The sequence below is a fragment of the Panthera pardus genome, unplaced genomic scaffold (assembly GCF_024362965.1).
Source record: "Panthera pardus isolate Hobbes unplaced genomic scaffold, ASM2436296v1 HiC_scaffold_1, whole genome shotgun sequence".
NCBI lineage: Eukaryota > Metazoa > Chordata > Mammalia > Carnivora > Felidae > Panthera > Panthera pardus.
Genome location: NW_026526654.1, coordinates 88,460,643 through 88,485,074, shown reverse-complemented (window position 1 = coordinate 88,485,074; position 24,432 = coordinate 88,460,643). Strand labels below are relative to the sequence as shown.

The 24,432-nt window shown below is 42.4% G+C and overlaps 1 long non-coding RNA gene across 1 annotated transcript in view; it reads left to right on the top strand.

The window, feature by feature from the left end:
* The first annotated feature begins 658 nt into the window (after positions 1-658).
* The window catches only part of LOC109266171 (uncharacterized), a 40,550-nt gene continuing 16,776 nt past the window's right edge, over positions 659-24,432 (top strand). Inside the window, exon 1 of the long non-coding RNA XR_002079611.2 lies at positions 659-1,118. This is a non-coding gene — a long non-coding RNA (uncharacterized LOC109266171). The remainder of the gene's footprint in view (positions 1,119-24,432) is intronic.

Sequence of the window (24,432 nt, the reverse complement as noted above, 5' to 3'; positions counted from 1 at the left end):
GTTTCTGTTTGCTCCTGAATTTTTACCCACAGCACATTGATACTATTCCCGGACTGTGGGACTTTCCCAGACTTCACACCAAGCTCATAAAACTCCTTTTTATTATTTTTTTTTAAATAAATGTGAAGACAAAGAAACACACCTAGATAAATAGAGAAGTACACATTCTGTGACTGAGCGGCTCATCAGCACGCCGGTGAAGCAGCTTTCTCAATGAATATGTTGTGTATTAAAGCCTCGTTCTTAAAGGGAAGAAAATGGATCCAAAGAAGACGGTGACACTTGGAGAGTTCACAACCCCCTCTGATAACACAGAGGAATTTAAAAAGCAATTTTAAACATAGGAGGAAAGAAAACTATGCAAAGGATATTTGAAGCAGAGTCAAGCGCGCAATGCCTCGTGCCAAGAACAATTATTCACCGTCCCCTAGGGCACGTCCCCTAGAGCATGCCAACCGAGGGCCGGAAATGCCAGGGAGGACCTTTTGCACAATTGGCCATCAGCTTGGTTCTGAAAATGCGTTCTCGGCATTTTCCACAGGACGCGCTTTGGAGTGAGTGGATGTACAGAGCTTTGAGAGGCGTGGTTATCACCACCGACCTCACTGCCTCTTGCTCTTATATTATGTCACTTCCTGTCCCAGTGCCTGAAGTTCAGGCCTCTCACCAGCGTAGGAGAAAAATGTCTGCTTTTTACTTCCGGAGAAGTACGCTTTAAAGAGGATGTCCCTGCCTTGAGTCCCCAGGCCTCTCACGTGAAGAAGAATCCCTCATACACAGAGGGCAGGATGCCTGTGTTTTCCCTCCCCACCGTCCTTTCCCGGCTGTCTGGGCTCCCGGTTTACCGGAAGTTCTTCAGGCCTCCATGTGTGGCGTCGGGGAGCGCGCACAGAGCTGTTAATGCAGAACAAAATGGCCGCCTCTTAGGGTTTGTGGAGCCTGATGAGGGAATTACTGACAGTTTATACTCTGGGCCCTCACACATGTCTTTCGTTCCGACAGCTCCAGTGGTTTTTATTCCAACGGATCTGCAACCCATCCCGAAATCGTTTCAGTGAGGCTCGCTCGGTTGTTCTGTTGGCAACATTGCAAACTGCACGCCTGGGGGTGAGTGGAAGGTGAGTACCACCTTCTAGAACCTTTGTCAAACCAGTCTGGTACATATCTATGCTTTTCATAAGTTAATTGCTAACTTCCAAGGAAAAAATACCGTTTCTTGCTTTCTGGTCTCTTATCAAACATGCGAAGCACGGCTTGGTTAAGCAGTAACTCTTGCTCTGTAAGTAAACAGAATTCCCCCCCCCCCCCCTTTTCCATGCTGATCTAAATGAGTGGCACATGAGAACCGGGGGGCGGCGGGGGGGGGGGGAGCGGAATAACCAGCAGCTGTTAATAACATGCCGCACTGGAAGTGGTTGAGTTTCTTGAATACACCTTGAGAATGTTTACATCCGTAGAGGACAGAGTGTTTACAAGGGCCCAGTGCTTATTTATCTGAGGACGCTTTAATGGAAACACAGCTTTATGGGCCCTGGGGACGCTCTCCTGCCAGCATTTCGACCTTCAGCAGCAGTGGCGATTACTCGAGTAAAAGCCTTCAGGTTACAGTGCAGTTGGCCCTTACTTTGACTTTTCAGAAGTTTTATAAGTGGCTAGCACCTCAAGAGCCAGAAGTGGTTTTGGGACTTGGTAGGGGGGTGAGGTTTGAACGCCATCCAGGCCTTGGATACAAAGAGAGTTGAGAAGTGATGGCCGTTCTATGGCTTTGTCCACACAAGCAGGCGGAGGAATGGGGCCACCTATGTAGTGTGACTTGGAAGTTGCCAGAAAAGCAGCCCCCTGACCAAGAAGGAGGCCTCTCTCCCCACAGACCTACCTCAGAGTCTGAAATTTAGACCAGAAGATTTCTGCATTTTGGTCTGGGCATGGTCTCCAAAACATCTCCTTTAAAAGGCAAAAATTCTACTTAAAAGAGGAATGTGTTAAGGTATCGGCACCCAGACCACATACTGTGATTAAATAGATATCACCTGCAGGGGCTCGAGGGTGCGGGGACCTCAGGCAGTGCCTCCGTCACCCACCTGGCTTCTGACCAGGGACTCCGCCCTCCTTACCTTCCCAAGTTCACATTGCCACAAGGTTCCCAGAGCATCTGTAGAGAGAGCCATCGCTTTTGTTTTCTGGAGCTTGGATTTCCCACGGTGGCTCTGAGATTGCGGTGGTAATGTTTACATTCAGGAGTGCAGTAAAATCTTTAGGGGCCCTAAATACTGAAAGCATTATGATAATCTTCCACTTCCTGGCTATGAAAAATTCAAATTCAAATTCATTCTAAATTGCAAAACATACCCAATGATGGCTTAAGTAAGTGCTGATTTTCCCCACGAGGACTAGTTTCTTCCACTTTTTGAAATAGAAAATGTGTAATTTCTTTCATAATCATTTTTCTTTTCCTTTCTTTTCCTGTTTTGCTAATATGCTAAGGGCATGCTTAGTCTGCCTACTGAGCAATCTGGCCCTTTCTTTACTCCCAGGGCCCAACTACTGTCTGTGAGTCAACAAGCCCAAACTTGCATCTGCCCCCCAGACCCTGTTTCTAAGCGCCCAACAATTATTTCCATTCGTATGTCCCATGGTCATCACCATCTTACCAGGTCTGAAACAGAACCCAGGATCTTTTCCTCCAAATTCATCTTCTGGTTTTCTCCATCACAAAAAATGTGTCCAGTTGCTCAAGTCAGCCATCTGGGTGTCATCCTCAACACCTTCTTCTTTGTCGCCCCTGTATCCACAAACTTCATGATTTTACTTCCTAAACATCTGTCAATTTCATCCACTGTTACTTTTACCCCTGCTGCCATTATCCTACCCAAAGCACCATTTGCTCTTGCCTGGGGTATTGCAGGAGTCGTCGTCTTAACTACTCCTGCCTCTGCTCTTTTCATGTTAAAGTTCTGTCCTCCAGAACTGAGCAATCATTCTAATCTGATCATGTTCCACATCCCATGGCTTTGACAGCCTGAATGGTATCCCAAGGCTCAAACTCCCCTATGAGATTTACAAGGCTGCTGGCAATCCAGCTGTGCTTTCTGCCCCGGCCTATCTCTGGCCACTGTTCTACACCTCTGTGATAGTAAATGTCTATAACGTCCATGAATACAATAATCTGCTACACTTTGGGCCTTTGCACATGCTGTGTTTGCCTGACCAATTCCTATACATCCTTGGGCTCCAACACCTCTTCCTCCAGATCCTTTCCTGGGTACCCCCAAGGACCCCATACTGTACTCACCCCCCTGCAGAATGTTTTGGTCTGTCCCTTCCGTAACCTCTAAGCTCCAGGAAGGCAGGCATTGTGTGGCTCTTGTTGCATTGTTTGCCCAGTCCCTGGCACAACACCTGCCACATAGCAAATGCTCAGTAAATGCTTGTTGATCAGATGACTCTCTTTTAATTCATAAGGTGTGAAGGATCCTTTTGGGCAAAGAGGCTTGCTTGCGGCTTTGGTTAAGGACTTAAAGTAGATAAGTGCTGCATCTAGCTTCTGAGTATCGGGTAGGTGGGGGTGGAGTACAAGTTTGAGACATCAAATGTGACAACAGCTATCACTTAATCAGCTTCTTTATCTATGGTTGTTCCCAACATGTGGAAGAGAAACCTGAGGTGCCGATAGGATGAGCAACATAGCCAAGGTCACTTGGTGGGTGTGGATGGTAGTGCTGAATGTGGAGGTCAAGTGATTCTAAGGATGAGTTTTACGTTCCGTGTTGCCTGGGCTGTGTGGGCGTCTGAATGCACGGAGGGCATCTGACATTATCACAGTTGTTTTGTAAAATTGTCACTGAGTTGTGGTCACTTGGCTCTGACGTTTCATTTGGGTTATCAGTAAGGAGTCCGTGGGATGTGTGCGTGTTCAGCGTGGAGAAAGCGAGGAAGTACGATGTCTAGAGCCACTGGGTTGATGAATAGAGATAGCGTTTGCTATTTGGAATCACTTGGCCCGTTTTTCCAAATGATTACCTCAAAAAGACCAGTGAGTTAGTTCATTCCGTCGCCAAATGTTTATTAAGTAGAAAGCAAGATGCTGTTTTGTAGTCTGGGTGAGAAAAAAAAGAAAGGTGTCAGATGGCCTTGATCTAGCAGGGAGAGAGGAGACCAGACGCCCTCCACCAACACAAAGCAGGGAATGCTGGTACCACGTACACGGGACTGGAAAGCTTGGGGTGTTCTGAGACGGAAGGCCGTTTCTTGCTGTGGTGACAGGAGAAGGTGGTATAAGGCTGGGCTGCCGTCAGTGTTGTTCAGTATTAACATGTCAATGAGCCTTTCATCTTATACAGAGTATAGAAAGCTCTAGATACCGATTTGGATTTTCACGTACGTCTCATCTACAGCAGACCCTCAGCACAACCGACTAGGGGAATTGTGTCTGTTATCGAGTCTCACAGTGTATCTGATTAGTTTTGTGCAATTATGATTAAAAACAATTCAGATGCTATTTGCACCACTTCCAAAATGCTGTATTCCTTTATTGTAAGGCCAGGATTCTTAACCGGGAGGTCCCAGATGCGTCTGACCTCCGGACCCAGATATTAAAAGCAACAATTTGTATGTAGGCATAAATAATTATTTTTCTGCCTATCATTTTCACGTGATTCTTTAGGGCACATGTAGCAATTTTATTGTTAAAAGACATATATTTCACAAAAAGCTAAAGTGGGTATTGTTTATTAATTTCTTACATAAAATCCACTATTTTTTACAGTAAATACTAACAACAAAATGATTTACACGCTGTTAACTTTTTTAATGTTATGATTTGTAATAGACAGTGGTTTTAAATATGCCATGGTGGCTTGGAATATGAGAAAAATCTAAGCGTTTAAGAAAAAAAATTGGAAGGGGCACCTGGGTGCCCCTCAGTTGGGTAAGGCTCTGACTTTTGATTTTGGCTCAGGTCCTGATCTCACAGTTGGTGAGTTCAAACTCCTCATCTGGCTCTGCACTGACAATGCAGAGCCTGCTTGGGGTTCTCTCGCTCTCCCTCTCTCTCTGCCTCTCCCCTGATTGTGCATATTCTCTCTCTCTAAGTAAATAAATAAATAAACTTAAAAAAAAAAAACAAAAAAAATTGGAAGTAAGCGATGTACTATCTAAATTGAATGATCGAGGCATATGCAAATCCTTAACTCTATTAATCTATCCATGCAACAGAAGTATACAACCAACAAAGGACCTACCAGACTCTAGCTCTTGGGTTCTGGTGCGTTAACAAATATTTTGAACAAGCTTTGAAATGAAATGCTGTATTTGTGCAGTTGGCTGGGGGCACTCATCCTATTTAGGAGACCTGACAGCCAATTTGAATGGGAAGCTGTCTAGGGTGGGATGCTGTCTTAGTTTGGGTTCTTCCAGAAGTGGATGCTGAGATAAGGATTCCACTGCAAGTAGTTGACTTGGGAGGTGGTTCCAGGAGGCACAGGAAGGGGAGTCAGATAGGGACGTGAAGACAGTGAATAAACAGCACGTTCTCGCGCAAGTACCGCTGTGGGCATCCGGGTCTTGTCCCCGCCGAGAACTCTGAGGGCCAGTGTGGATCACGTGTCTCCAGACCACGCCCCGGTGGAAGGGAGTGGGGTATTTCTCCACTGACTCCTCTTGGTCATTGGTTGAGAGTTGCCTTTGGGGGAGGCCGCTAACTCTCCAGTGCTTCTAAACTGCCTGGTGGGAGAGAAGAGTGGGATCCAGCTTGGATGAAGCCCTGAGGGAAAGAGTTGAGGGAGTTGGCAGTTGGGAAGTTGGGCCAGCCTGTAGGAAAGTGGTAAATGCTGAGAATGCAGGGGCAGGGGCACCCACGGTTTCTGCGACAGACACCTTTTACCTTGCTGGCCAGGCTATTGAAGAGTGCTTAAGGTCAACAGCCCCCCGGATGCTCTCTACCACCCACCCACTTTGCACACTGTCGGGAGTACAGGTTGTCCCCCACAGGACGAAGCGAGATGCCAGCGCCCTTGATAGACTAGTGAGTGCTTGAGGTTGTAGGAAATGCAGTTGTAGCCAAGTGTTTCCTGTGGGGATGGTAACTGGAGGGACTGTGATATCAGTATTGGTTTGATGTTAGAAATGATTAAGGCAAAGGAGTGGACTTTTTCCTCGGCGTTGAAGTGCTTTGCGCTAAAGTAGTTGGCTTATCAAAGTGCTTAGGAACTGTGGTCACATATCACATAGACCTTTCCGTCCCTCCATCCCTCCCCTCCTTTTCTCCTGCCATCCTTCTTCTTTCACTCATTCTTTTCCCTTTCCTTCTCTTTAGAAGACCTTTTACTCAGAAAGCCTTCTCTTCTGTAAATGTACAATTTCCCTCATCCTGTCCTTCCTGTTCCGAACCTTTGAGGACAGGGACCATATTGATCTTTGTATTATTGATACTTAGCAGAGTTTCCGGAATAGGGTAGGTCTAGAGAAAACGGTTGTTGAATGAATGCACCTCTTCGATGTATTGAAATAGAGCAGTGCAGGGGACTGTCTGGGGCTCGTGGTGGCCAGAGCAACCCCCCCTTCTGAGGTGGCCTCCTTACACCTTCCTTGCCACCCGACTCATGGGCCCTCCGCTCTGCGTGCAGAGGGAGACTCAGATTTCCAGAGCCCAGAGGCAGCTGATGTCTTCTTGGGGTTCGGCCAGCTAACATAATCTCTCAAAATGCAAACTTCTCTTCTGAGCATTGGCAGAAAACACTGTGAAGTGAAAAACTCACGAGATAGCCTATAGTTGCCGTTTAAAGAAATGTTATGTCTTTGCAACAAACAACCGCAACAGAACAAAACCACCAAAAAAGGGACTTTTAACTGAATGTCATTTCCCCACTGCCGTCCCGCACTACCCCGGCAGCGTCTCCTTTGGGGCCTGCAACAGCCGCTAGGGTGACGGGTCCTTTTCTTTTCCCAGTGCCTATACACCCATGTTTAGTATTATCTTTTGAGCCTCTGGCAAAGGCAACGCGTGTACATCGTAAAGAAAATTTAGGAGCAAAAGGTACGGGAACATGAAAACAATTTTAGCATTCAGTGATAAAAATTACAGACGTAGTGGTGGCAGATCTCTTTACGGATGGAATGCAGGTCACGTTTTACTCTATAACCGGCCGAGAATGCTTGTTTCGGTTTTTATTTAGTTAAGAGGCAGGGATGTCTCTTTGGACATCGTATGGACGCCATTTCCCGGTGCAGCTGCTCTAAATCGGGAGCGGGATTTTAGAAGTTAAAGTGGCATGAGATACAGCTTGTTGACAGCAATCTTTTCACAATGCTTAAGGAAATTCACTCGTGTTGAATAAGCATTTTCTTTTCCTCATGCCACCGAACTGCGGAAATTTGGGCTGATCACTCCACTTCGGATTTGAAGCTGGCCCACAACGGGAATAGACGGCTCCCAAGAGGTGTTGCTTATTGCATTTATTTCCGCCAATTATGTTGACCGTAGTCTGCGAAAATATCATGTCACCGAACATTTTGGTTTATGCGGGGGGGTTCAGCCAACGGAAGGCGTGAGTTGGAACTCAGCTGTACTTAAAGGATGGAAAAGAGTCTGTGAGTATTTTGAAAGAGCTTTTAGAGGACGTGGAACATTTATTCGAGTAGTGGGGGTAGCGGGTGGGCTGAGTGCTCTGCGCGGCCTGAGTCCCAGCTGTCCGGTGCGGCCCGTGATTGCGTGAATACTCACTGCCCGATGTGTTACCACTGCCCTTGTTGGGTTACCGTGTCCTGGCCCCAAAGTAGGAGTACAGAAAGAGCCAGCTTGGGTTAGTTTACATTTACCGACAAACGCAGCCTTCGTGAGCGGTCAGAGAGGTGGTCAGTCGCGGCTGGATTCGAGGTACTTACGCCCCAGACACCGGACGACACCTGGGGTTACGGAACAGCAGCAACCACCGCAACCTCAGCCACAGCCATCGCAAGACCATTCATCTGGAAATGAAAATAGGGGCAGTGCCAATACCATTTTCCCTGTTCTTGCTAACACATAAATTAAATACGTAAAGTATAAAATATAAATGCCGTGTGATCAATTAGAAACTCCTTCTCTGAAACCCACCCGACCCTTCTCTCCCCCGAGAGAAAGACCTCTAGATTGACCTTCATGGTCCTCTGTAAGAAGTTGCTAATAGCTGAGCACACTATGTGTGTTTAGATGTCCGTTTCTAAATATTATGCACCACTAAGGTAAACCAACGCTCCTCAAAAAAATGGCTGATTTCGGAGCTGAAGGGGAGAAAGCCCAGGATGACTCTGGGGCATCTCGTTATGTCAGCAAGTAAGGAAGTGCTCACAGAACAGGAGGACGCCTCGAAATGCCACTGGGACAGGCTTAAGAAGCTCGCACTGGCCACGGGGGACAGTCTAAGCATCAAAAGGAACGATGGCAGCAATGGGTTGTAATTCATTGAATTGTATAAGGATCCCCAAGTCCATAGTGATGATAAATAAATAAATGGGGAATAGAAGGAGACCTCTTTCTTAAAGTGGAATGCCATCTGATAAATGTGGAAAGAACAGGTTTAGAAAAATCACCATTTTGTAACCATCAGAGTGAAGATGGATTCAGAATCATCAATGGATGCTAAAACTGTTGGATGACAGTTTAGAGAGGGACAGGAGATCGACACGGTCTCATAGTCTTTCCCACACACGACTTATTAACCACAGTGGTAAAAATGGTAACTTCATAGTGAAGATACCTGGGGACCTCCTATTAACCAACCAAGCAATCAAAGTTTACAGCACCTATCACGGGAGCAACCAACACACAGCTCTGGTCTGAGGTACTTAAAGCACCTCTTACCTTGAATCTCTGCCCGAAATGCATAACTTGAATCTAATTCGTACTGAAAGACAACTGGCCTGAAGTCTTCAAAAGTGCCAATGTTGTGGAAGACCAGGAAAGTGGGACGAAGTGCTCCGGACTGAAGGAGATTAAAGAGACATGACAATTCAATGCAACACAGGGTCCTGGACTGCATTCCGGATCAGGGGGAAAACCGATGTGAAGACATTTATTATGGCAACTGGAGAAATCTGAATACGGCCTGTAGATTAGATAGCCCTATCAAGTCAAAGTTAATTTCTCTGTGTTTTTAATTCATTGTAATGGAAGGGACCATTCTTGTCTTCGGAAGATATATGCTGAAGGACCTTGGGGTGAAAAGGCAGGAGATTGTCAGCAAACTCTCAAGAGTTTCAGGGAAAAAAATCCAATATTATTTATTATATAGCATAGACTCTATATAAAGTATATAAAATGTGCTATATATAGAAAGGCAATGATAAAGCAACTGTGGCAAAGCATTAAAATGGTGAATCTGAATAAAGGGTGTGGGAGTTCTTTGTCTCATTTTTGCAATCATTGCAAATGCAGTGGTTTCAAAAGGAAAAGTTAAAAGGGAAACAGGTTACTAATATTGCCACAATTTTTGCTGGACGCAAGTGAGAAAGTCGAATCCAGATCTCATTCTGTTTTTTCTATTCTCTGGTGTTCCATGTTTTCCTTCTGGAGCCCGCTAACATGTGCTTAAATGACCCCGTCTGCAGGCACGCTCCCACGGCAGGGCTGGGGGACTCCCGCAGACAGGCAGCCACAGCCTCCCTGCCCTGCTGCCTCTGCAGACCAGCCACATGCTGTCACTTTGTCCAGCCACGTCTTCTCTTCCCTTATGTTGGTTCTTTCTACAGCTGTTGCTTTGGTGGCCCCTCCCACCTACCTGGCCAGTAACTCGCCCTTCTTCTGACTCCCTGTGATACAGGTAGTGCCTGCTTCCCTCCTCCCTGCCCGCTTGCCTTCCACCATATTGTTTCTTACCACAGGGCTTGTTACCTTCCCAGTGGGTGGGTGGCCATGGTTAGGCTGCATGGTGTTGCTTCGATGGCCCATCTCTTTCTTACCTGCTGCTTGAGTGGACGGGCCTTTAGTTTCCCCCTGGGAAACCATGTCCTTTAGGTGGATCTGGAATGGCTCCTTCAGGAATTACCAAACTCATCATATGCTTTCCTCTTCCTCAAAACTACATCCTCAAAAATTGTCCTTTACGTTCAGGCACTTGGCAGGACTTAAAACTTCACAGGCCATCAGCACCTGTCTGCCCTTTTAGGTATGGCCCAACTGTCGACCTTAGCAAAGTTCTACCACCCTATCATCAGCTGGGTATGAGATCAATTAAAGTAATACCGAAAGATTATCACGTGATTGGTAATGATCACTCTTTCACATTAAGGGAATTTGGCCATCTTGGCATTAAGACCATTAGTGAAAATACTGGAACTAAGCAAGACTTGAACAATGCCAGATTTTGGTTTATGCACCTAACGGGCTATGGTTTTCATGCTAGGATGTCTAGGATGTCCTTGTCCTTTTTTTTTTTTTTTTTTTAAACGTGCTGGGAAGGGGAATTTGATGGAGCTTGTAGGCCCTTTAAGACTTGGCTAAATTATGGGACGCCTGGGTGGCTCAGTTGGTTAAACCTCTGACTCTTGATTTAGGCTCAGGTCATGATCTCATGGTTCATGGGGTCGAGCCCTGAGCCCTGCATCTGGCTCTGCACTGTCAGCAAAGAGCCTGCTTGGGATTCTCTCTCCTCCTCTCTCTGCCCCTCCTTGACTCACGTGTGCGTGCGCATGCTCTTTCTCTCTCTCAGAATAAACAAACTTAAAAAAATACTTTGTTACACTGGATTATTTTATCAGGAAGCAGGTTGTAGATATTGCTGTAAATTGCTTTTTTTTCCCCTAAGGCAAAAGTATTCAGGACTTGATGATTATGCAGTAACCACTACAATTTCTCTTCATGACATGGGATGTTTAGTAGCATTACCAGAGTCTCTGTCTTCCAAATACTTTCTTATTTACATCTACATCAGCAAACTGGTAGTTTGACCCACTGGCCGAAGATCATTTATCCAGACTTGCTGAGAATGAAGTGCACCTGTGTTTGTATCATGGGAAAAGTCCAAGGAAAGCAGCTAATGGGTCAGAGTACTTCTTGGTTTCCTCAAACCTCCCACAGGGTTCCCCTCCTTTTATTTAGAGTACTAATAAGCGAGTAGTTATTTTTCAGAGCATAAGAACTCTACTTCTTTCCTCCTTAACGAAAATATGGACCAGTCACTAAAAACTGTATCGGTATTTGGAAATATTTAGCTTTTAAAAACAGTGTTATGGTTAAAAGAAATGGGACAAACAGACCTTTAAAACAATCATGACCACTGGAAGCTACTCAGCTTTGATAATTTCTTCTTTCTCTGTATAGCCTTGACCTTGGCTGAGACAATGTGATTTATAACATAAGTGAATGTTAAGAGGGCAGAAACTATGTCATACATGTTCTGAGCTTGCCACTTTCCATTTTAAGATATAAATCATAAAATATTTGTATTAAATAAATTAGAGTTTATGTAAACTTTATGTAAACTTTACGTAAAGTTTATGCAAAGTTTACATAAAGTTTATGTAAATGATTTGTTGCTTCATGGAATTATTTTTTAGAATATGTTATAGAATGTCTATTTTCTATAGTATGATTTTAAAATTATCCTTTAAAAGTTCATTTAAAAATGAAAGTAATATATACATACAAGGTTAAAAAAATAAAACACGGGATGCCTGGGTGGCTCAGTTGGTTAAGCATCTGACTTCAGCTCAGGTCATGATCTCACAGCTCATGGGTTTGAGCCCCACGTTGGGCTCTGTGCTGACAGCTCGGAGCCTGGAGCCTGCTTTGGATTCTGTGTCTCCCTCTCTCTCTGCCCCTCCCCACTCACACTCTGTCTGTCTGTCTCTCTCTCAAAAATAAATAAACATGAAAAATTAAAAATAAAACAAAACATATTAGGGCCTATAATAAGAAGCAGTGGTGCCTGGGCCCATCTTTTCTCTTCCTCGTCCCTCTTCTCAGGGGCAACTACTTTTATCTCTTTTAGTTGTTTCTTATGTTAGTCATTGTCAATCCCTAAATACAGTCATTATTTCTTTATGTCTTTATTCTGATGGGTCAGATGAGGATTTAGTTAATGTACACATTCTTCTCACCATTTCTCCCAGTATCTCTATAAATATAGTTACTCTGTAACTTTAAGAAGTATAAGTAGACTGTGGCTTAGTCGGTTAAGCTTCTGACTCTTGGTTTTGGCTCAGGTCATGATCTCACAGTTTGTGAACGTGAGCCCCTCATTGGGCTCTGTGCTGACAGTGCAGAGCCTGCTTGGCAACGTCTCTCTATCCTATCTCTGTTTCTCCCTTGCTCGTACTTTCTCTCTCTCAAAATAAATAAATAAATTAAAAAAAAAAAAGAATTGTAAGCAGACCTTTGTTTCTTGTTGCACTCAGTTTCAGGACTGTTTTTGTAATTTGTAGGGCCCAGTGGAATATAAAAATGCATGTTCCCTCATTTAAAAACTATCCTGAATATCAAGATGATGATACAGGATCATCAAACCCTGCATGGGGCCCTTTTAGGCATGAGCTGTGTGTGACTGCATAGGTTGTACATCCTGAAGGTGCCTCTGCACCCCATCTTATTCTTCAGCTCTCTTTCTTCTCTTTTGCTTCTACTGTCATTTCTTCTTACTTTTAAAATATAAAGATTATTAACATTTAAATTTTGTTCTATAACCATAAATATCTCATTCATTCATTTTCTGGAGGTTAAGTTGAAAATTAGTATATAGTTCATTATTGTGACTATGCAAGTATTATTCATTGCAGAACCAAATAAAGCCCTATATTTTCTTTCTTGTTTATCCTTTTGTTTTTCCTGGAGTTTCTAATTGCTTTTACTTTTGACTTTTCCTGTTGTCTTTATCACATTCTCAGTTTTAACCAACTTTGCCCAACCTATCTAATTATCTATTTAATATGATGTTCCCTAGAGGCCTCCCCCATCCCAAATAAAGAGTTCTGCTGTCTTGCCTCCTCCTTTTCCAATTTGGACTTAATTCTGTCCAGGCCTGCTGCCTGGTTGTGATTTGGGGACTTTTCTTTATTGCTTCTCTAGCTTGGTTTCACTGCTTCCTAGATCCTGAGATTTGATTCATCTTGGTTTAACCTTTGCATGCTCTAGCACCTCCTCAAATAACTTTTAGATGTAGTGAGTATGGGAATAAATTGCCAAGGACTTCCATTTCTGAAGATGTTTACATTTTATTCTCATTTTTAATTCATAGTTATGAATAGAATTCTAGGTGGAAAGTAATTTTCCCTCAGAGTTTTGAGAATATTGATTAGAAGGCAACTTGATGCCTTTTATTTTCTACTGAGCCTGATTTTTCTCCCTGTAGACAGTTCCTCTTCATTGGTGGCATTCTGAATTTCACAATGTTGCACGCAGGTGTGGCACAAGTGTGGATCCTTTTTCTAGTCATGTGGGAACATTTTAAATATGGAGATTGCTCCTCATCAAAATAAAAAGCTTCTGCACAGTGAAGGAAACAATCAGCCAAACTAAAATGCAGCTGATGGAATGGGAGAAGATATTTGTAAGTGGCATATCAGATAAAGGCTTACTATCCAAAATCTATAAGGAACTTATCAACCTCAACACCCAAAAAACAAATAATCCAGTGAAGAAATGGGCAAAAGACATGAATAGACACTTCTCCAAAGAAGACATTCAAATGGCCAACTGACACATGAAAAAATGCTCAACATCACTCATCATCTGGGAAATACAAATCAAAACTGCAATGAGATACCACCTCACACCTGTCAGAATGGCTAACATTAACTACTCAGGCAATGACAGATGTTGGCAAGGATGTGGAAAGAGAGGATCTCTTTGCACTGTTGGTGGGAATGCAAACTGGTGCAGCCACCCTGGAAAACAGTATGGAGGTTCCTCAAAAAATTAAAAATAAAACTACCCTACAATCCAGCAATTGCCCTACTAGGTATTTATCCAAGGGATACAGGTGTGCTGTTTCAAAGGGGTACATGCACCTAATGTTTATAGCAGTGCTATAGAAAATAGCCAAAGTATGGAAAGAGCCCAAATGTCCATTGATGGATGAATGGATAAAGAAGATGTGGTATATATGTACAATGGAGTTTTACTTGGCAATCAAGAAGAATGAAATCTTGCCATTTGCAACTATGTGGATGGAACTAGAGGGTATTATGCTAAGTGAAATGAGTCAGTCAGAGAAAGACAAATATCATGTGACTTCACTCATATGAGGAATTTTAAGATACAAAACAGATGAACATAAGGGAAGGGAAGCAAAAATAATATAAACACAAGGAAGGGGACAAAACATAAAAGAGTCTTAAATATAGACAACAGAGGGTTGCTGGAGGAGTTGTGGGAGGGAGGATGGGCTAAATGGGTAAGGGGCATTAAGGAATCTACTCCTGAAATCATTGTTGCACTATACGCTAACTTAGATATAAATTAAAAAAAAAAAAATAGACATTAAAAAATAAAATAAAATATGGAGATTGCTATCCTTCAATCTTTAGAAAATTCTTTTGAATACCTTTTTTGATAATTTTCTCCTCTCTGTTTTTTCCTTTTTTTGAATGACTCTTAAGTGGGTCTTGGACCTTTGGGACTAATTCTATTCACTTATTATCTGTTATCTCAACTTTGTCTCTCTTTTAGTTATTTCTAGGAGGTTTTCCCAATTTACCTCCCAATATTTCTATTAATTTATTATGGTTTTTAATCTTGAAAAGTTTCATTTTTCTATGATTTTTCTATTTTTGCTTTATGAATACAAAACCTCTCTAATGAGTACACAAATGAGAGTGTTCAAATTATTCCCAAATACTTTATTGTATTTTTTAAACATTTATTTATTTATTTTGAGAGGGGGGGATGAGGGGCAGAGAGAGGGAGAGAGAAAGAGGGAGAGAGATAGAGAAAGAATCTCAAACAGGCTCCATGTTGGCAGCGTGGAGCCCAATGCAGAACTTGAACTCAAGAACTGTGAGCTCATGACCTGAACTGAACTGAAGCATCAGAGGCTTAACCGACTGAGCCACCCAGGTACTGCATGTTTTTAAAAAAAATTTATTTACCTTGGTCTCCCCTCCACTGCCCCGATCATGATGGAGGCTTATATGTTGGTGATCCTTGGCCAACCTTTCAATTTTAAGGTGAGGCACTAAAAGCCTGATGCTGATATTCATTGTATATGAATGGGGTTTGTGAATTGGTGGGGCTTGCTTTAGGGTACTTGGTAGTCATGGAAGATTTTTACTGGGGGGCTTCTATATACTAGAATCCAAAATTCTTCCTTCTGTAGTGGTCAGATGAAGTTCTAGATTTTTTTTTTTTTTTTTTTTTTTTTTTTTTTTTTTTTTGCCTGGAGGTATTTTCCTGGTTGAAAATTAAAGGATGTGAAACTGACTCCTTCTTATAATAACTTTCAATTATTTCCTCCCTGGCCTCCCTAGAGCTTTCTCTTCTCCTTTCTCTGCTTTCCTGGTTTGGTCGCACTGTCTCCCCAATGCTGTCCTTCATGGACCTGATATTTCTAGGTCCTGAGCCTCTGGGGTTCTGTCTGGAAGACTGCTCTCCTGAGCTCGATTGCTTCATATGTTTGCTTTGATTGGTCCCTCCTGTCCTGCTTCAGCACTTCCAGCTCCTCTAGAACGTCTCATTCTCATAAATTCCCTGAACTCTCTTCTCTCTTTTCTTCTCTGCATCATTGTTGGCTTAGATTACTTTTTTTTTTTTTTTTTTTTTTTTGCTGTCATTTAAGTGAGGTTTTAAAGGAGGGGGATGCCACCTACTATATTTTTGAGGAAATCCTTAATCTTTCTTTAAACTGCCCACGACATCTGAATGTGCTGAAGATGGTCTTATCCAGTACGTACCAACTCCTTTCCTGCAAATATGATTTCATTCTCATCACACCTCTCACTTGGTAGAGCGGAGAAAAATCAGTGCAACTTTATATAGGAAAACCATAGTCTATATAGTATCTAGCTATGTTTCTTTGTATCTGTCTGTCATCGTACCCGTAGGAAAACCCATTTCTGCTAGATATGACAAAGGAAATGGTTCAAATGGGCAGAGCCTGTTAATAGAGTTTCAGAGAGAAGGTAAATATGGTCACCTTTGGAGTTTTTGTTGTCCTTTTTAATCAACAAAGTATTTAAAAAATGTTTAAATTTTAAAGAGGCTTTGGGCTAGTAGGTATTCTCCAAGCCACCAGGCCTCATATCTTTTTATTATTTGGAAACATATTTCTGAGTTAGTTGACATTTACTTCTATTCCAACGATAGATTGTTTAGTAAAGTACCTCCAGGGTTTGGGGCAAACACTGCAAAAATCATGCATAAAATGAGGGAATTTGTTAAACTGCCGGCACATGCTCATAGCACCTCTTACTTTATTACATTGGTGATTTACACCCGCTTAACCATAGCTCTTTCTTCTCACGGGACAGAGTCTTCCTAAGTGTGAGTTTGGACATTAGCCTAGGAGGCATCTCTAAGCTTTCAGAGACCTTGTTAACACCTCGCATAAATTTCTGTCTGTAGCATTTCAGGAATTTCCACATACAGAATTTTACTTCCAAGGAAAGCAAAGTGGCTAGCCGCTCTTAAAGACCTCTCTCTCTCTCTGCTTCTCTTCCAGTCGCCCAGCGGACAGCGGTAATATCCAGCAAGGGTTACTGCGCACTGAGGGCGTATGCTGGGCCATTACTACTCTAGCCTCACAGCGGAATGATGAGGGGAATGGCTGTGAAATTTGGAAATGGGTAAACTGTAATAATGCTCATGGGCGCTGCATCTGAATATTGCAGGTAGGGAATGCTGAACGGGAGAAAATGACATGAAGTTAGAGGAGTTTCATCTGGCTGCCTCAAAAAAATCTGTTAGGTAGTAGCACGGTTTAGTTATTTATCTTTGTTATTTTTGTAAACAAACATACAGCACTACCAGGTGTCAGGCGGTATGCAGACATCTCATTGGGTCACTCGTGGGTGACACACCTGTTAGCACCTGTAATTTACGAACGAGGAGACCGAGGCTCAAGGAGGCTGTAAAACGAACATTCCACGCTTCACACGGGGAGAGCTGCCATTTGAGTCTGTTTGGCCCGACAGCCTAGCGCCTTTTCATGGCATCTTGCCTGCCTCAGGTTGTCTCTGTTTGCAACCTCTGTTCTTTTGCCTGGAACACCCTCTTTCACCTTCTGAAATCGGATGCCTCTTCTCAGTCCTCGCATAAATCCCGGCGGCATAGGGTCTGCATGGCTGGTAGAATCTCAGTCAGTGGTGGTCTCCCGCCTTGATTTTCCGTGCGAACCTCCCCGACGGCCGCCTTGGTGTTCATCTTGCTCTTCAGAGCTCTGCTCTACTTTGCTAATATTTGCACCGTTTGTGTGCAGGTCAGTATCCTCCGTTAGAATGCAAGCCGTCTGAGGTCGCCAGGAGCGCTCCACTCTCTATTTAATCCTCATGGGCTGACATAGTATCTTTTATGGATTTGAACCGAACGGGTTCATGTGAAGGCAGGACCGCGTCATCCTCGGTGTGGGGTTGATCTTTATGATGCCGTACGATAAGCGGGGGGGGTCTAGTTGTACAGACAAAATCACTCAGTTTTAAGGAGGAAACAGAAGACTCCATAGCAGCTGCTCAGAAAAAAAATCAGTGTTTACTAGAGTCTGAGATATTTGAAGGCAGGGACCATTTTACGCTCATCATAATACCCCCCTCAGCAGCTCCACGCTGCCTCGCGCCTGCAGTTTGGATTACGACACCCTTCGTTTCCTTGTGCTTTGCAGATAGCGCTCTTTTAACGAATTGACGGTTTGTGGCAACCCGGAACCGAGCCAGCCTGGCGGCGCCATCTTGCCGACGTTCGCTCGCTTTGCGTCTGCGCGTCGCGTGTCGGCAACTCTCGCGATATTTCCGAGCTTTTCATTATTATCTCATCTGGCTGCTCTGTGGTCAGTGATTACAACTTGCCGAGAGCTCAGCTGCTGGTTAGCGTTCTTTTTTTTTTTTTTTTAGCAATAAAGTATTTTCCATGAAGGTGTGTGTGTTGCTTTTTGGGGCGTAATGCTGTGGCACACTTAAAGGCCTACACCACGGTGTAAACGTAACCTTGCTATTCACTGGCAAACCAAAGCATGCATTTGAGTGGCTGCATTGTGATATTTGCTTTATTGCGGTGGCCTGGAACGTGTCCCACAGCATCTCCCACGTATGCTTCCATTTGCCAGTGTGTTGACTGGTAAGGCAAAGGCAAAGAGCTGTTCTCCAAAACAAGGCTGAACCACGCGGCATGGAGCACGCCTTGAAATAAATTTCATCCCGCTGACACCACCTCACGCTGACCTCTTGAAAGTCTGGGAATTCCTAAGAGACTTTAAGTAGTAGTCTTTTTTTTTTTTTTTTTTTCTTAAATGTTTGTGCGAAGTCTCTTCAGTCTTTTATCCTTGCTTCCTGCAGCAATTTTCATTCTTATCCTTTGCTGTAATTGCTGGGTATTAAAAGTCTGTGTGAGTGTGTTATGAAACAAAATTGTATTGTACGAATATTCTTATCCCGGGGTTTTTCTTTTCTGTGATGCTGTGAGAAATCTCTTTCTCTCTCTCTCTTTTTTCTTTTTCTTTTTTACCTCCTGTCAAGTCTCTGAAGGGATTTTTTGCAGCTAATTTGGGATAATAGAGGCATTCTTACTGTAATGCAGCTATTCCTGTTAATATATATATATTTCAGTAGCTTGTATTTCAACCTGTCTGAACTGAATGAAATTTCCCACAGAACGTTTTTTAAAGAATGGGTGCATTTCATGCCTCTTGATGGTTCTGCCCACCACATACCCATTCTCTGAATGACCCTACAACTCGGCCTTGACTTCCTCACACAAAACAGCTCCTCCAGCACTTTCTGGTTTGTTCACTGGGAGAGAATTTACAGAGAGCGAGAAATTAGAGGTCAAAACATTGTCAAGGAAAACACAGAATTATTTGGTTTGAGGGTCATCTTCTTTTTGACTAAAAGTGAACCGGCGATGGAAAATGGGAAGTTAATCAGTGTTTTGCGTTGATAATGCTTTGCTTGGCTCTTTCAAATAAATATCCATTAAGGCACGAAACGTGCCTGTTGACCTCCTAGACCCTAAGAAATCTATTGACACTTTTGACTTCCTGCTGTGTTTTCTTTATGAAGGAAGTGTCTCCTCCCTGCCCCTCTTCACCTGCTTTGGCTCCTGTCCCTGTCCTCAGGAACACGCCCACCCCCAGGGATCTTCCTACCTTCTTAGGTCACTTGCCTTTTAAAGGAAATGATTGTGTCCTGTGTAACAATTGATTCTGTGTCAACTTGGGTGGACTTTGGTGCCCAGGTGGCTGATCAAAAACTAGTCCCTATATTGTCTGAAGGTATTTTGTAGATGTGATTGACATCTACAATCAGGTAACTTTAGTTTAAAGGAGCTTATCTTTGGTAACTTTGGTGGGCCTCATCCAATCAGTCAAAGGCCTGAAGAAAAGAACTGAGGTTCCCTGGAAGAATGAATGGTGTCTCAAGGCTGGACTGTGAATGCTTGCCTAAGTTTCCAGATGTTGGGCTCCTTCAGTTTCAAATTTGCTCCATAATCGTGTAATTATATGAGTGAATTCTTTAAACAGAATCTATCCCCTCTGCTCTCTGAATATCTCTACATTTCCTATTTGTTTTGTTTCTCTGGAGTACCCTGATATACCATATTTAAACGTCTAAGGTGCAGCCACACTAACTTAGTGTAGCAGGAAAGTGATCTTCGTCAGTTTTGATTATTCTTGTCGAAGAATAATTTGTAAAACTCTCAATCACCAGTGTATTCACTGCCCACATTGCTCACATAACTCCTCCCACTGGTGCTTTCCTGTAAACTTGCCCTGCTCACTTATTCTTTGGTGGTTGTTCTGAATGTCTACCACATGTATACTACTCTCTTGCTATTTATTGTTGACTTTTTCTTGGCTCTGTTATGGAGACCAGAAAACGGATGATCTTACAGTTAGGAGATGAGGAAGGGCAGTTGTGAGAACCATGGCTATTTTCTTGTTGCTTCTACTTTTTGCCTGAAGGTTGTTTATTGAACTAAATGTTTTTCAAGAGTGGAAGTTTGAAAAACACAAGGACGTGTTCTCCAGGTGTCCTTCCTTTTAAATGAGTATGTTTTAATAAAATATGAACCTTGCAGGATTTATCGGGTAGAATATGCAATACAGTTCACCAGATTGGAAGTATGGACTGGAATAGTTCACGAGAAGTAGCTTTTCCTCCTTATTAAGGCTATGAAGCACTTAACTCAATGAGGGACCTTCTGCACACAGAAAGGACCAGAAGGGAACAGAATGACTGGAACTGGGGGGTGTGACATTGGTGTTCAGAGGTGATGTAAGAAATGGGTCAAGTGGAGACTCCCAGATAAAAAGGGGAGTATTCTTCCTGGAAGAAGTCTAGCTCTTAGGATCTGGCCACTCTCCCATGAACAGGTGAAGGCAGAGCTGGAATATTCTGAGGCTCACCTCTGGGAACCCTGAGGTTTGTCAGTGTTTCCATTGAACATCAAAGGACATTTGGGGTAAAATGGTTGTACTCTTATTTATTTTAAATGTTTATGTATTTTTATTTTTGAGAGAGAGAGAGAGAGAGAGAAACTTGTGCAAAGGGGGAGAAGGTAGAGAGGGAGAGAGAGTCACAAGCAGGCTCCATACTGTCAGTGCAGAGCCTGACATGGGGCTCTATCTCTAGAACCATAAGATCATGACCTGAGCCAAAATCAAGAGTTGGATGCTTAACCCACTGAGCCACTCCGGTGTCCCTAAAATAGCTGTACTTTTAAAACGAAGTTAATGAAAAATAGGATTTTACTTCAAGAAACTGTCTTTCCAGCTTCTCTGCTCTACACCTAGTCTATAAAGACACAGATACTTTTAGCCCTATCCAAGAATTCTAAGCTTGTACTGTTTATATTTTACTGTCACGTTACCTTTTAGTTATCTTCTTGGCCTGCTATCCAAGCTTCTGAGCTCCAAACTTTCTTCCCCATTTTTCCCCCTCTAAACTTTCTTTCATTTGCTTACATTTCCCTAGCAATTGTGTGACTAACCGAGTCTTCTCAAATTCCTGTCCAGACAAAAGGAGTGAAATTCATGTCTTACTTGACTTCTTCCTGAAGCTCGACCAATTTTTATGAAGTTGACTAAGTGCTGACTGTGCTGACACCGTTTAATAAATGGAATATCTTCACGGGCCTGGTAGGAGTTTTGGAGTCAGCCAGCCTTTTAAATCTCAGCCCCACCCTTTACCAGCTTTGTGACCTTAAGAAAAACCAACGACTCAGCTTCTCGGTTTTCTTATCTGAAAAAACAGGACAAGTGTCTATCATGAAGATTGAATAGGAGAACAGATACAAAAGAGTGGATGTTTAATTATCGGACACTATTATGATTATTTATCAAAGGCCACTTGTTTGTTTTCCAGGAAAGAAAAACAAACCCATGTTCTATCTGTTTGAAAGAGTTTTTACCTAGTCCTTTTTTTTTTCTTTTTTTTAACTTTTCTTCTCCCTTTGATTTCCTAAGAATACAAGATGATAGACAACTAAAGTTGTTTTAGTCGTGTTACATTATCTAGTCTGAGGAGAAAAAATCATTTGGAACTTTACATAAAATTAAATTTAAAGGTCTTCACCATTTGTGAGTGTCACCATGGAGACAAAAAATGTGTGGTCACCATGGCGACCTTTATCAACTCTCCCTATCTGAAATTATTACCATATAAAATTAGACATGGCTGTTGCTATGAAAAGACACAGTATAAATAAGTTGAACTATCTTGATGACAATGCCTGCTGCATTTGGTATCTTGGTGTAGTTCTAAAAGTGTTATTAAATCGTAAGTGGACACCCTTACGATTCTCACATGACCAACTTTTGGCTCTGCCCTTTTACATCTGAACTGGTAGAACATTCTTAGATGGGGTTATTCCTTGTTTCCTCTTTCATACCCTGCCTCACTCAAGGCAACTTTACTTTTTTTACTTTACTCTGATTTTTATGGCTGCCTTTGCTGCTACCTGTTGCTTCTGTGATGGATACTCTACGAATTCTGATGCTTTAGTGAAAAAAAAGTCACATGATTTTATAATAGCTCACATATGTAGGAAATAAATGTAATATTACTAATTTTATTTTGAGTAGTAATTTTTGAGTAACAATTTTTTGTGAGAAGAGATGACCATTCTTGTATAACATGCTAAGATGCATCTCATAACTTACCACAAGTTATGTATCTACCATGAATCTATAGTTAGAAATAAGTGATTTCTAAATGTGTGGTAGGTCATTAAGTAATCTAAATGGTATACACAATATCCACAATGTGTATTTTAAAGTGAAAGCACCCAAGTTCATCAACTATTAGATTCCCTGGTACAGGATGGTCTCATGAAGACAGCGATGCCTTCCTTTGGACTAACTCTCAGGGAGGGTTAGTTGTGTTGGTGGAAGTGGGCCAGGATGGGAGAATAAGTGACAACCAGAGTCGAAGGAAACAGGGAGGACATAGGGAGCAAGAGGCATGGAGGGACAGTGAATGCTTTTGGAGAGCTCTGAGGGACATAACTTGTTTCCAGATTTTCCCTGGTTTCAAAATATGCCCAAAGTTTGAGTTAGATGGGAGCCTCAGAATGCTCTTAAGTAAAAACATTTTGTAGTTAGGTTTAAAATTTCAAAACAGAATGGGCATCTCTTCAAGGACATCTTTTCGTACATTGTCTAGCAATGCTCAAAAGATGTGTTTGAACAGAAAAATAAGCTCTGTATTATTGGTCTTGAGAGTGAAATGACTTTTGTTTCAAACCCAGTATTCCTCAAAGGAATGAATGTGAACTCTTTGTGGCATACCCCAAAGGTAATGGCAGACTTCCCCACGTGGCACATTGATCAGATTTTTGGGATTCTTCTGGTGGATGTGACATCTAGTTGGCTGAATTGAATGTCTTCTGCAAATTTAAGGACTTGAAATCTTAAGCCAGACCTGGTCCTTGGGGTCGAGGATTGTTTTTCCTGGGCAAAATGTTGACCTCTATTTCTAAGGAAAACATCTTTGAAGAACTCTTTGGACATTGAAATAGCTCTACAAAATAACATTTTGGTACTTTAAAGTATAAACTAACCAGAAACACATGATTTCAGTTTCCCATAAGTCTCAGAGGGTTTTGCCTAAGAGAAAAATGCATGGCGAAACACATCATGGGTAAACAGTTTAAGACAGTAATCTGGTTGTACAAGGAGGTCAAGGATTGGGGAAGGTGACAGGCCACTTTGCATTCAGGTGCAGCACGTGGGGGCACGTAGGCATCAGCTCACAGCTGTTGAAGACAGGACGCCAGCAATATTGTGTTAAGGTGAGAGTCGCCCTTGGTTTCTTTGTCCTTCAATAGATGCCTGAGCTGTCTAATGTGAACTTTTATTTGGAATAATTGTAGAGAAATAAGAGCAAGTTATTAAAAATTCCAATTTTAGGATTTGTTACGGGAATGAATTTTTAGCGCTCTTCAAATAACCCATTGTTCACTCCTCACTACCTGCATTAATGGATTGATAAGAGATTTACAGTTAGTATATATGAACAGAGCTCCTGAACTGCATAAAGATATTGGAAGAAATTGCCAGGATTTAAAAATATCCTATATTTGATATTCTTGGCATTATAGTTGGTATTATTTGTGAAACAAGTTTTTTTTTCGTAAGGAAAGTCCTTGATGAAATGATCACAGCACGTGAATTCATGGGGTCCAAATGAATTTGGCTCTGTTCTATGTATGAAACAGTCACTTGACTTGTATTCAGGTTGTGAAATTTGTTGAGAATTTCTTGACTCCTAGGTAAAGGCTCTTTTTGAGAATCTGGAGGTAAGGGAATGAAGGGTCAAGTACTGAGCATTTTCTGTGTGTCATGCATTGTGCTTTTAAATGTGTCCTCTTTAAAATACTTACAGAAGTCTTTTAGGAAAGCTTATTATCTTGCTTTTACAAGTGAGGTAACCAAGGCTGGAGAGAGTAAGGTCATTTTAACCAAGATCAACAGTGACTATCATTTCCCTGTTAGGAACTGAGCAGTACTGTCCAGCATTGGAAAAAAAAAAAAAAAAACAACAACAAACTTTGGCTGGATCAATTTACAGTTTATCAGATTTGCAAGATTCTCTTGCTCTCTTCTCCAAGGCTGACAGCTGGGATGGAAACTGAAGATGCATAAATTAAAAGCCCAAAGGCCAATCTTCTTTTTTAATTTTAAAAAAATCCAGAGAAACCCAGGGACTGAAAAATTTTTTTTTTCCATCCTGTGAGCCCCAGTGTTGGTACAAAGCATGAAGGGCCTCAGGAAGGCTGGCTTCTAACCCAACAGGCAAGTAATCAGTTTGCTGGTT